Source organism: Chelonia mydas, chromosome 2, assembly GCF_015237465.2.
Source record: "Chelonia mydas isolate rCheMyd1 chromosome 2, rCheMyd1.pri.v2, whole genome shotgun sequence".
NCBI classification, from domain to species: domain Eukaryota; kingdom Metazoa; phylum Chordata; order Testudines; family Cheloniidae; genus Chelonia; species Chelonia mydas.
This window is the reverse complement of record NC_057850.1, coordinates 203,228,031-203,241,755: the sequence shown is the minus strand read 5'-3', so window position 1 is coordinate 203,241,755 and position 13,725 is coordinate 203,228,031.

Sequence of the window (13,725 nt, the reverse complement as noted above, 5' to 3'; positions counted from 1 at the left end):
ATGGAATAAGAGAAGTGGAAAACATAATAGGAGCTGAAAATACTTACCAGCTGGAAAGGAGGGCGGAACATCCTCTAGCAGTCAGCAGTACCAGGCCCACACTGGGAAGGGACCCATTATGGACCCATCTACCCATCCACATAGCCGGGTCTGGCTCCTTGCCTGGGGCAGTCCAGAGCCCAGGCCTTCCTATGTGAGTGGCTCCCAGTCAGCAGGTCCCACTCGCTTGTAGGAGTCTTGCCACCCAGCAGCTAGGCTCTGCCACGTGGGCTGGGCAGGGCTGCTGGCCCAATGGCTGCAGTCAAGCCGGGTAGGCTCTCGGAGGTTGTGTCCCAGGGGTCTGCCCCACTCTCCAACAGGTCTCTGCTGTCCGCCCCCTGCAGGGCCCTACCAATCTCCCCAGGGCCAAACTTCCTGGGATGGCTGCAGAGGCCAGGCCGGATTTGGCCAGTGGTGGGTGGGGGGTGAGTAGTGCAGGGGGCTCAGCCAGCCCCTCCCCCCAGGAAAGTGGGTCCTGAGGGAGCTGGGCCTGGGCAGGCACTGCTTCCGCTCTGCCTGGCTGATTTTGCCACTCCCGAGGGGCTAGACTGATCCCTGACTGGGACTGGCCCTGGCCCCGCTGCCGGCTCAGCCCTGTGGACATGGTCACCTCCCACCAGGGCTGGTGAGCATGGGCAGGGTGTGGGACAGTGGGTGACTGAGGGGCCTGTGGGGGGTACTGTGCAGTGAGGGGGCAGGGGGCACTGGGCAATGGGGGAGGTTTGCTTATTTTAGGGTGCTGGGCATAGGGGAGTCTGTGGGGGGCACTGAACAATGGGAGGTGGGGGAGGTTTGTATGTGTTTGGGCACTGGACAGTGGGGGAGGTCTGTGTGGGGCACTGTGCAGTTGTGGCGGTGGAGCTATGAGGGGTGCTGGGCAGTGGGGGGGGGGTCTGTGGGTGAGGGGGCACTAGGCATAGCAGATCTGGGGTCTGCTGGGCATAGGAGTCTGTGGGAGGGACTCTGGGCTGGGAGGCACTGGGCTAGGAGGTCAGGAGGATGCTGGGGAGGGGTGGTGGCACACAGTGTGAGCCCACCGAGGGGAAGGGGCGCACTGGCAGCACAAGGCCAGGCAGGCCAGTGTGCATCTGGCCGCTGCTGCTTTGTAAACAATGCCCCCATGCTGGACTGGCTGGAGTGGGGCCACCCCCACCGCAACATGCCCAGTTGCCCCGGGCCAGACCCTCACTCCAGAGACTGACCTCTCGCTCTGGGGACTAACCCCTCCAACCGCCCCGGCCATACCCCATTGCCCCGATGGGGGCCCACAAATATATTTGACACTGGGCCCACAAAAGTGAGATGCAAGAACTGCGTCTCCCAGATTTAAAGGATTGGGTGACAGTGTTCCCTCTAATTTTTTATGTCCATGTGCAGAATGAATTTTATTATGTGCACCAATACAGAGGAGATGTGTGGTGGGGGTGGGGCTGAGGGATTTGGGAGTGTGGAATGGGGCAGAGGGTTGAGGTATGGGGGGATGAGGGCTCTGACTGGGGGTGCAGGCTCTGGGGTGGGGCTGAGGATGAGGGGGCTCAGGGATGGGGCAGAGGGTTGAGGTATGGGGGGATGAGGACTCTGACTGGGGGTGTGGGCTCTGGGGTGGGGCCAGGGATGAGGGGTTTGGGGTGCAGGCTGCCCCGGGGCTGCAGCGGGGAGAGAGAGGACTCCCCCCAGCCATCTCTCACCACAGTAGCTCAGGGCCAGGTGAGAAGGGCTTCTCCTCAGCTGCGGCAGCTCCGGCAGGGTTGGGCTAGTGGAGGGGCTCCTCTCCCCAGAAGCTCCGGCGGGCCTGGGCCCAGCTTGGGGAGAGGCTCCTTTCCCCTGCAACTCTGGCAAGGCTGGGCTGGGCCAGGGCAGGGCTCCTCTCCCCACCTGCGCAGCCCTTGATTGCCTGGCCATGCAGCTTACAGGGAACTTAGCTGGCTGCCAAAACTGCATGCTGGGAAGCATCTATAAAAGGCTGAATCCATACTGGAAGTTCACTGGTGATCAGGCAATAATTAGAGGAAGTAGTTTCTGAGAGCTGAATCTGGGCAGAAGACACTGAAATTTTCAAAGCTAGACTTGAGTGTATTATGGTTATTTTCTTTAATACTATGAATCTAATACAGAATCTATGTGCTTTTTAGATAGTAAACACTTCTATTGCTTAAAATTTGCCAACACTGCATCACATGCCCAGAAGAGTGATGTACAGTGAAATTACAAATTAGAACTGAATTATATACACAAGTCAGAAGAATTAATTCCAGTACAGATGAAGACCCATATAGTACTGCCCCCTTTCACCACTGAAAAGCTTACATATCAATTAAGGGTATGTGCTCCTCTGGCTTATAATCTTTCATAGCTTTCCTTATCTAAAGGCTCCCCAAAGGAATAACACTGCACCATTTACTCTGCTGATATCACAGCAGAAAAGATAATCACTTCTATGAAATCATGTCAGACAGCGGCATTCCTGGTTGGGTGAGAAAACCCAGGAAAGATGACTGTGTGCCCAGGATGAAAAGTATGGAAAAACCTGTGTGTTCAAAAAATTCAGACATACCCAAAGCAATCCTTGAGACTGTGATCATATACATACAGTACAAAGGAAAGCTGAAATGGGCTAAAAATGAGTGAGTATTTAGCAGGACAACACAAGGGAAGATTATATGGTGGGGAGGAATCATCTAAAAATCTATTTTGTAAGAAACTGTTAGAAGCTGTTAAGTACTCAAAAAACCATATGTTCACTAATTGACACATACTCTGGGGACATGATAACAGTTTTCAAGTACATAAAAGGCTGTTTCAAGGAGGAGGGAGAAAAATTGTTCTTCTTAACTTCTGAGGATAGGACAAGAAGCAATGGGCTTAAATTGCAGGAAGGGAGGTTTAGGTTGGACATTAGGAAAAACTTCTTAACTATCAGGATGGCTGAGCAGTGGAATAAATTGCCTGGGGAGGTTGTAGAATCTCCATCATTGGAGATATTTAAGAGCAGGTTAGACAAACACCTGAAAGGCTTAATTGAGTAATGTTTGAAAAAGCTGTTGGAAGGTGCTATGTAACCAGTGCTAATGTGGTGGGTCGCGCGCTTTTCCTTGATGTGGTGGATCAGGGTGCCAGCCCTGCCCTTATTCTTGGGCTCCACTAGTGCCCTGGAGGGGGAGGAAGGGGGAGAGAAGGGGAGTGGGGAAGGGACCCAGGTCCACCCTTGCCCTGCTGTATCACACATTCCCCCCCGCACCCCGCCGCCCCACTCAACACCATGGGGTTGGGCTACTTGGGACGAGAGGCAGTGCTGTTGAGACAGGCCATCAGTGTAGCCATGTTGGCTTTCAGCCCTATGCTGTACCTGGAATTGAAAGGGTTGCAGGGATAGGAACCATCTAGTCACTCTTGCATTCTCCTTGTTTCTGTGCATCCTCTGGAGCGGAGTGTGGTCTGTCACGAGGGTGAACTGCCACCCCAATAAGTAGGATCAGAGAGTCTCCGTAGCCAGACATTCCTTTTCGATGACAGCGTACTGCTGCTCCCTGTGGAGGAGTTTCTGGCTAAGGTACGGGATCGGGTGCTCCTCCTCCCCCAACATCTGCAAGAGGACGGCCCCTAGCCCTAACTCTGAGGCATCCATCTGTAGGATGAATTCCTTCTCAAAGTTTGGGGCTATGAGCACTGGATGACTGCAAAGGGCCATCCTTAAGTTTGTGAATGCTTCTTCTGCCACATCGGTCCATTTTAGTATTTGTTGACCCCAAGCTTTTATCAGGTCCGTCAGCAGCCACACCCTCATGGCAAAGTGAGAGATGAACCTGCGAAAGTACCTCACTATCCCTAAAAATGCTATGACTTGCTTTTTGAGGACTGGTTGGGGCCAACCCTGTATTGCCTCTACTTTGTTCTATTGGGGTGTCACCAAGACCCTTCCTACTACATAACCGAAGTATCTGGCCTCAGCCAGCCCTACCGCACATTTGGGAGGGTTAGCGGTGAGGCTGGTCTGTCTAAGGGCGTCTAGTACCGCTTCTACTTTTCCTAGGTGTGTCTCCCAGTCAGGTTTATGGATGACTATGTCATCTAAATAAGCGACAGCATACTTGGCATGGGACCACAGTAATTTGTCCATTAGCCATTGGAATGTTGCAGGGGCCCCATGGAGTCCAAAAGGGAGAATGGTGTATTGGAAGAGGCCATAGGGTGTATAGGTGGTGGTCTTCTCCTTGGCATCCTCGGCCAGGGGGATTTGCCAATAGCCTTTGGTCAAGACCAAGGTAGTCAAGTATCGGGCCTTGCCTAACTGATCAACTAGCTCAATGTGTGGTATCGAGTAGGCATCGAATTGGGATTTCGTTCAACTTCCAGAAGTTCTTACAAAACCTCAGGGTGTCATCAGGCTTGGGGACTAGGACAATGGGGCTGGACCACTGGCTGTGGGATTCTTCAATAACCCCGAGTTAAAGCATCCTCCTCACCTCCGTCCTATTTTCTTCCCTTTTGGCCTCCGGTATTCAGTATGGTTTTATCATTACCCTTACTCCAGGACAGGTGACAATATGGTGTTGGACCATCGTTGTATGGCCTGGCTGCGCAGAGAACACATCTTGGTTCCGCTGGATCATATCAATGACCTCTGTTCGTTGTGTCAGGGTTAATTCAGGGGATATCCTCACCTGTGCTTGTGGGACCTCTGCCTGAGGTGGAGCTCCCTGGGTGACCAGGCACATCTCCTGGTTGCGCCAGGGCTTCAGTAAGTTAACATGGTAGATCTGCTCTGGCCTTCAGCAGTCCGGTTGCTTTACCTTGTAGTTCAACTCCCCATGGCGTCCGCTACCTTATATGGCCCATGCCAGCTGGCCAGAAGCTTGCTTTCTTCTGTCAGTACCAGCACCAGCACCCGTTCTCCTGGCTGACATCTCCATGTTTTTGCCTGGCAGTTGTAGTAAATCTGCTGGACCTCTTGTGCTTTTTCCAAATGCTCTCGTACTATGGGGGTCACCTGGGCTATTCTATCTCTAATCTGTGCCACATGCTCAATGACATTCTTCCCTGAGTTGGGCTGTTCTTCCCAATCTTCATGGCGATATCTAATATGCCGCATAGGTGGCATCCGTATAGTAGCTCAAAGGGCAAGAATCCCGTTGATGCCTGAGGGACCTCCCATATCGCAAACATCAGGTATGGTAGAAGGGTATCCCAGTCTTTTCCATCCCGGGCCACCATCTTCCGGATCATGCTTTTGAGGGTACGATTAAATCGCTCGATCAGGCCATCCGTTTGAGGCAGACTGAGGTCCGCGAGGTCTGGATGAGGAGCAGGGTACATAAGTCCCTCATTAATTTTGACACAAAGGGAGTTCCTTGGTCAGTCAGGATTTCTTTAGGGATGATCACACTATCAAAAACCTGGAGCAGTTCTTTTGCTATTGCCTTGGACGTGGGAATTCTTAGGCGAATGGCTTCTGGATACCGTGTGGCATAGTCAAGGATGACGAGTAAGCTTCAGTGGCCCCGGGCCGATCTTTCTAGCAGGCCCACTAGGTCCACGGCTATTCTTTCAAAAGGGACTTAAATAACAGGCAAAGGCACCAATGGGGCCCATAAATGAGGTAGGGGCTCTGCAATTCACATTCCGGGCAGGACGCGCAATAGTGCTAGACTTCCGCCCGTACTCCTGGCCAGTAAAACCTACTTAGGACTCTATCCAGGGTCTTATCTACTCCTAGATGTCCCCCAAATAAATGGCTGTGAGCTAGCTCTAACACTGCTCTTGTGTGTTTACGTGGTACTAAGAGCTGCTCTACTTCCTCCCCCCATATTTGCGCTACTCAGTACAATAGATCACATTTGACCACTTAGTATGGTTTCCCCCTCAACAGGCACGCTGTTTACCTCCACTACCTCCTCCCTCACGTTTCCATATGGCGGGTCACAGGCTTGGTCCTACCTGAAATTTTCATGTGCAGGGCCAATCTGGCCTAATTTTGTGGGGCTGGTTTCAACTCCGCCCCCTGAGTTGCTCCTATTGGTGCTGGGGACCGCCTCCGGGTCCTCACTGGTCCAAGCTGTCTCCTGGCTTCCCAGACAAGTTTGCCTACCAACCAAGGCGGCTTTCTGGTTCCCTGCCAAAATCCTGGTTCCTAACCTTTTATCTGCCCTCCTTTCCCACCTAGATTTCCAGGGCTTTTCCGGGGGTGAAAATAATTCTGGGGCAAGTCTGGCAAAAATTGGGACAGGACTATCCGTGGGTGCCTTGATCTCAGTCTGGGGGTTGCTACCCTCCCCAGCTCTACTGGGGGGAGTAGGTTCTTGAATCCTGAGACGTTTCTACCGATTAAGACTGGGCAGGGGCGTCTGGGAACCACCCCTGTGGTCACCCTGGTAGTATTTCCCTGGATCTCAATCCATAGTGGGATTGTGGGGTAGAAATTTATGGTGCCATGGACAAACATTACTCCTCTGTTTTTGGCCTGGGTCAGTTGGTCTTGCCCTACTGACTTCCCCGAGACCAGCATGACAGCACTCCCAGAATCCACAAAAGCTGTGGTCTCGATGCCATTCATTTTTACTGGCCTGGTGTACCCATGTGGGATCATTGCTACCCCCACCAAGCCAATTAGGCTACATGGCTCCCCATGATCCCCTAGATTGCATTGCATGGGCTTCTCCCTGTTAGGGCACATAGCAGCCCAGTGCCCCAATTCCCCACACTCGTAACACCGATACCTTAGCCCAAGGCAGAGGGCGACAACCGGGGTATCTGGCCTGCCCCAGCCCTCTCCCCCCAAACCCCCAGGTCCCTTCAGGATCTCGAGCTGTTCCTCGGTCCCCTTCCTCCAGTTACAGCTCTCCTGGAGTTCTTGATAATCCAGGGCCTTCCTGGTCTGCCCCTGTCTCCTCTCCTGGGGTCTGGAACAGTTCACAGGCAGACAGCTGTCTCTCTATGAGGGTTACCAACTCATCATAGGTGGAAGGGTCATTCTGGCCAACCCAGGCTTGGAGACCCAAGGGTAGCCCCCTCGTATACCAGTCCAGTACCAGGAGCTCCCTCATTTTCTCTGAGCTGAGGGCCTCGGGGAGTAGCCACTTCCAGGTCAGGTAGATTAGGTCAAACAGTTGCGACCGGGGGGCCATGTCTTCACTATACCGCTACTTATGGAATCTCTGGGCTCGCAATGCCATTGTTACCTCAAATCTGGCGAGAATCTCTGCTTTCAGCTGGGGGTAGTCTGCCGCAGCCTCCACAGCCATATAGTAGTAGGCTTATTGGGCCTCCCCACATAGGAACGGGGTGAGGATGCCAGACCACTCATCTCGGGGCCAGGCCTCCCGCAGGGCTGCCCTCTTCAAGGCCAGGAGATACACCTTCACATCATCCTCCTGCGTCATTTTCTGCAGGCAGTTGCTCGCCCACATGGTCTGCGTCCTGTCGTAGCTGCGGCTCAGCTCCGCGAGGGCCTTCACCTGGTTCACCACTTCCTTCAGCACGGCGCGGTCCTGGGCAGCCTGGCTCATAAGCAGGTGATTGGTCTCCTGCTGCAGCCGTACTGCCTCCTTTTGGGCTGCTGCCTGGACCCAGGTAGCCTCCTGTTGGGCTGCTGTGGCTTGCACCGATGCCTTGACCATGTCATCCATCTTGGGGATGGAGGGGCTGGTGGTAGCTCACCCTGGATTAAATCCATGGCACAGTAATCCCACTCCTGACACCATGTGTGACAAATGGCCAATGCTATTGTGGTGGGTCTTGAGCTTTTCCTTGGTATGATGGATCAGAGCGCTGGCCCTGCCCCTATTTTTGGGCTCCGCTAGTGCCCTGGAGGGGGAGAGAAGGGGAGTGGGGAAGGGAGCCAGGTCTGCTCCCTACTCCAGTCCCAGCCCCTTCAGCTTTGCCGGCTTCTTACCCTCTTTCTCCTTGGGCAGAGTTTCTCTTGGTCCTCTGAGCTGGGGGAATCCCTTTACCCTGCTTGGGCAGGGTCTCCCTTCCGCTGGTCCTCTGGTTAACAACAGTACTCCTCCAAACTACAGTCAGCTCTCCATCCCTTCTCCTGTCTATGTGAAGCAGGGGGTTTTATTAGGTCTTGGGTGGAGCCTTAATTGGCTCCAGGTGCTCTAATTAACCTGTAGTAACCTCTCCTTAGTCCACAGGAAATAAGGCTCTGATCATCCTGAGGTTTATATGCCACCCATGGATCACTCTCCTGCTGCCCTCTGGCTCTGCTGTATCACAGTGCAAAGTATCATTTAACATAGCCCTGATCCCAAACATTCTGTTTAGTGGCATTTAAATTATCTGTGTAGCAGGCAATGCATTTCTTTATTTTTTTTTTCATAAAAGGCCTATTAATCCAGTGTAAATGTCATCATATCATTAGCCTGTTGCTAACTTGGCACACATGTTAAGGGACATCCTTTATATTGATTGTGGTCTAGTAGTATTCACAGTAAGCAAAATGAAACTACTCTGTAACTGTTAACAGTCATAAGGGAATTGTAAGAGGGTTGGAAAATTTTACACTAGGCAGCAATAGGTAATGCTTCCAATGCACCGCTACAGAGTAGGGACCGAATGGCTAGGCAGCAGTTCTGCGGAAAAGGACCTAGAGGTGACAGTGGACGAGAAGCTGGATATGAGTCAACAGTGTGCCCTTGTTGCCAAGAAGGCCAATGGCATTTTGGGATGTATAAGTAGGGGCATAGCCAGCAGATCGAGGGACGTGATCGTTCCCCTCTATTCGACATTGGTGAGGCCTCATCTGGAGTACTGTGTCCAGTTTTGGGCCCCACACCACAAGAAGGATGTGGAAAAATTGGAGAGAGTCCAGCGAAGGGCAACAAAAATGATTAGGGGTCTGGAACACATGACTTATGAGGAGAGGCTGGCTGAGGGAACTGGGATTGTTTAGTCTGCAGAAGAGAAGAATGAGGGGGGATTTGATAGCTGCTTTCAACTACCTGAGAGGTGGTTCCAAAGAGGATGGTTCTAGACTATTCTCAGTGGTAGAAGATGACAGGACAAGGAGTAATGGTCTCAAGTTGCAGTGGGGGAGGTTTAGGTTGGATATTAGGAAAAACTTTGTCACTAGGAGGGTGGTGAAACACTGGAATGCATTACCTAGGGAGGTGGTAGAATCTCCTTCCTTAGAAGTTTTTAAGGTCAGGCTTGACAAAGCCCTGGCTGGGATGATTTAATTGGGGATTGGTCCTGCTTTGAGCAGGGGGTTGGACTAGATGACCTCCTGAGGTCCTTTCCAACCCTGATATTCTATGATTCTATGTAAAACCTGCTTCATTCAAAAAAGATGAAACATGAGACCATATTTACAAAGTTTTACAGACCTATTCTACTTATTCTTTATAAGTCCGGACCGTCCTCACTTTAATGCCACTGCAATCATGGGCGCCAGGTTTGTATAATATTTGGTGGTGCCCAGAACGGGTCCAAGTCCTGCCTCCTCTCCTCCCCCCCCCACCCCCCAACCTGCCTTGTAAGTCAATATATATTTTTAAAAATAATGTAAAAATGGACTGGAAACAGTAAGCATTTAACAGTTTCCCTATACTGCACAATGTGGGGGATGTGGGTGGATGAGGGCTCTGAGTGGGGTGAGGGCTCTGGGGTGGGGCTGGGGATGAGCGGTTCAGGAGGGGGCTCAGGGCTGGAGCAGAGGATTGGGGTGCCAGGGGGTGAGGGCTCTGGCTGGGGGTGCGTGCTCTTGAGTGGGGCCGGGGATGAGGAGTTTGGGGTGCAGGCAGGCTGCTCTGGGGCTGGGGCCAGAGGACGACTTCCCCCAGCCCTCTCCCCACCAACAGCAGTGAGCTCTGGGGGAGGGGCCCGCCGACGGGGTGGGGAGGTAAAGGGGGCAATTACTCAGGGGCTCAGGCAATTTAAAAAGGCCCGGTGCCCCCGGCCGCTGCAGCTCTGCCTGCTCTGGGGAAAAGCATCTCTTGATTCAAAGACACTTTTGATATGCCCTGTGCAAGTTCCGAATCAGTTGAGGCAGCAGAGTAGCAAATACCGCTGCCTCAGCTCTCCCAGAACCTGCACGGGGCATATCAAAAGCGTCTTTGAATAAACAGACGCTGTGGCTTTTCCCCAGAGCAGGTTGGGGCGGTGCAGCTTCCCTGGGGCTCCTCCAGGCAGGTGGGGGATGGGGCTGCAGCTGAGGAAGGGGGGCAAGGGGCCCACTGATTGATATGCCCTGGGGCCCAGAATTACTGTCAGTGGGCCTGATGCTGACAGCACACTCACCCCGCACCACACTGCATGTGCTCCTGGGGCCCCTCTCCGCTGGCCCCCCGTGGCGCTGTGTGCGCGCTGCCCAGTGCCGGGGCGGGGAGGGAAGGAGGATGCGCCCCGTCATCTAGTAGCCTGACTGGTGAAGGGTCAGGGCCCTGGGAGGGCTGCCATCACATCACGTGTGCCTCCTCCCTCCGCAGACTGCAGCAGCAGCAGCCACCCTACTCCCTTACAGCCGGAGCAGTGGAGCGGCGCGGGGGCCGCAGTGTGAAAGGAGCCTGCCAGTGGCTGGTGAGGGAGGGCAGCGCGGGGAGTGGCAGCCAGCCACTGCCCAGGGATGCTCCGGGGGAGGTGTGCGGGGGCAGCGTGTGGGGATGGGGGAGGGGCCCAGCCCCAAACATTGGTGGAGCCGGGTCCCTATGCTCTGAATATTGGTGGAGTACGGGTACCACGGGCCCATATAACTCGCCACCTATGGCTGCAATAAGTCTCTTCCTGCAGACGGCAAGCTGTAAAAAAAAAAAAAAGGTTACTCACCTTCTCGTAACTGTTGTTCTTCGAGATGTGGTGTTCACGTCCATTCCAATCAGGCGTGGGCGCGCCGCATGCATGGATGTCAGAAAATTTTTCCCTTAGCAGCTATGGTGGCAGGGACCGGTGCCGGCAATCACCTGCTGGGCTCCGGTGCCACTCGTTGGTGCCGGTCCTGCAAAGGCATTGTGGACCGGTGCTGATCCATCCTCAGTGCTGGGGAGATAGATCGCTGTGTCCCCAGTGCCGGGCATGTTCCCACTGGACTTGGTGCCGGGGCGTGATGTCACAGTGACAGAGATTGGGAACGGTGCCAGGTGCGGTCTCAGTCCGGCAACTGAGAGCACCGCATCATGGTGGGCTTGCCTCTGGACGATACTTGTCTCAACAGTACTGGAGGCTTCTCCCTAATAACCGAGGGCTGAGCCACAGTCATCTCTCTGAGATCGCTTGTGGCTTCAAAAGTGTCCGGAGTGGAGGCGGTTCCAACAACTCCACCTGGCACTGCCCTGCCGGAGAGTAGCTATGTGCCGGACTCAACGGTGCCTTCTGGGGTGCCGAAGTTGACGGCATCGACTCTTACTGTCCGGGAGCCGGGTCCTTCCTCACCGGTAGTCCTGCAGCTCTCTGAGAAGAGCGCCCTCTCTCAGTCTTTTTATGCTGCTTGTGGGGCACTGGGGAAGTAGAGCAGTGGCGGGCTGCTGCTCCCTGTTGCGGAGCCGGGGATCACCAGTGCCGAGGGTCTTTCGCACTATAGTCCTTCCTCAGCCCCGAGTCGTGAACCGATGCCGGAGAGCTCCACACTGAAGTGCTCAGGCCCGAGCCTTGGCTGTTTGAAGCCAATGGACAAAGTGCGGATTCCATGAGCAGCTGCTTCAAATGGAAATCCTGCTCCTTTTTCGTCCTAGGTTTAAAAGCCCTGCAGATTTTGCAGTGCTCGGTCTGATGCGCCTCCCCCAGACACCTCAGGCAAGAGTCATGGAGGGGGTCACTATTTGGCATGGGCTTATGGCATGCACTACAAAACTTAAAGCCTTGGGCTTGCAGCATGCCCTGAAGCCCAAGAAGGGGTGAGGGGATAGGGAAGATCTGGCTCACAAACACCTATACTAACTATAACTATACTAACAGCTAACAACTACAAAACAAGAAACAAGAAGAACTAGACTAGGTAACTATACTAAGGGAGCACTTGCAAAGCAAGTGAGTTGCAGTTCCAACAGTAAGAAGGAACTGAAGGGCGGTCGGATCGGCAGGGTCATATATTGAGTGCCATGAAGGCGCCACTCCAGGGGGCTCCCGAGCCGACCTGATGCGAGCTGCTAAGGGAAAACTTTCTGACGACCGTGCACGCGGTGCGCGCACACCTCATTGGAATCCACGTGAACAAGCACTAGAAGAACCCATAAATCTTTTCCCAGACTTCATCCAATCTCCTCCCATAACCCCAAGCTCTCCTTGTAACCTGAATGTTTCTACTAACCTTGCAAATCATTGACAATGTTGACATCTAACTATATAATGTTAGTCTTCAGAGCAAACACCCCTTGAGGTGAATGGAAGCAGCTCATATTTAAACTAATGGATCAGATTCCTCCCTGCTGTATCTCTTTTGACATCTGTAAGACAGCACCCATTCATTCAGATTTTTAACGCATAAGGGCTAGAAATTTAATATTTTTAAAAATTAAAGCTTAAATTCATTCTGCAGAAACTAACAAGACCTTCTGAAAAGCAGGGGAATGGTGTCTTTCCCATATATGGTTTTAATTTGATCCTTCCGTTAAAACTATGGTGAGGGTGGAAGATTTCTTGAAACTTGATCCAAAGTCATTCAAAAGATTCACGAAGTTCAGCCTACCTTTTAATTGCCATGAGTAGACTTTCAGGTTTGTAACAATACCTGAAATCAAGACAGTTGTGTGTAATTTTCAGTTCCACAACAGAAAGCTCATCCAACCCTAATGAATATGTAATAAGAGTCCAGATGCCAGTCAGTCACTTATAATTTAGTGCTGTGAATATTAAGAAAAGGTTTGTTATCATGAGTCTAATTAACTGCTTTGGGTGATGCAACAATTTCTTTACAGCAATGTGCTCTGTCTCTGTTCTGATTAAGGCTGAGGAAAGGTTCAGATAGGAATTCTAGACTTTCTGCTAGGGCTGTTTTCTAGCCTATACCACCTAACCCAAATGTATGCATTCACATTCAGTGCAAGTAGCATCAGGATGCAGCTATCACATTAGGAGACCCTTCCCACTGAAGCATCATCTGTGGAGCACAGGTGGGCATTCAAGATTGGGTTCAGATTCATTGCATTTAGTCATTAACCATAAGGCCTCACTGAGCTGTCCCACCCTTAATTCTAATGTCAAACACCTTGGTGTACATAGTCATATCGTTTGAAAAATCAGGAGCTGTGTGTGTCCATACAAAGGAGAAGTAAAAGGATTTTGTAGATGTGTAGCTATGCATGCAGGCATTTGAAATTAGCATTGGCCTTGAGAGGCAGTGTAGTTTAGTGCAAATTCTAAACCTGGCTCTGGCACTAACTCATTATGTGGCTTTGGACAAGACACTTAATGTCTCTGTGCCTCAGGTTCCCCTCATATAAAATGAGGATAGTATAGTACCTAACTGAGAAAGGACTGTGAGGATTAATGTTTGTATATAATTCTGAAACTGTAAAGTAATGAGCTATAGAACAGAATCTAATGACTGTTACTGATCTTATAAATAGCTCACATTCACATACGTTGTAATATTACTACAGTTAGTGGTTGCTAAATCATCCAGGGATTAGGGATATAGGGACAGTCCAGATATTTGGGGCTTTTTTTTAATATGGGCTCCTATTACCCCCCACCCCCGTCCCAATTTTTCACACTTGCTATCTGGTCTCCTTACTAGGGATCTTCTCTACACTCACC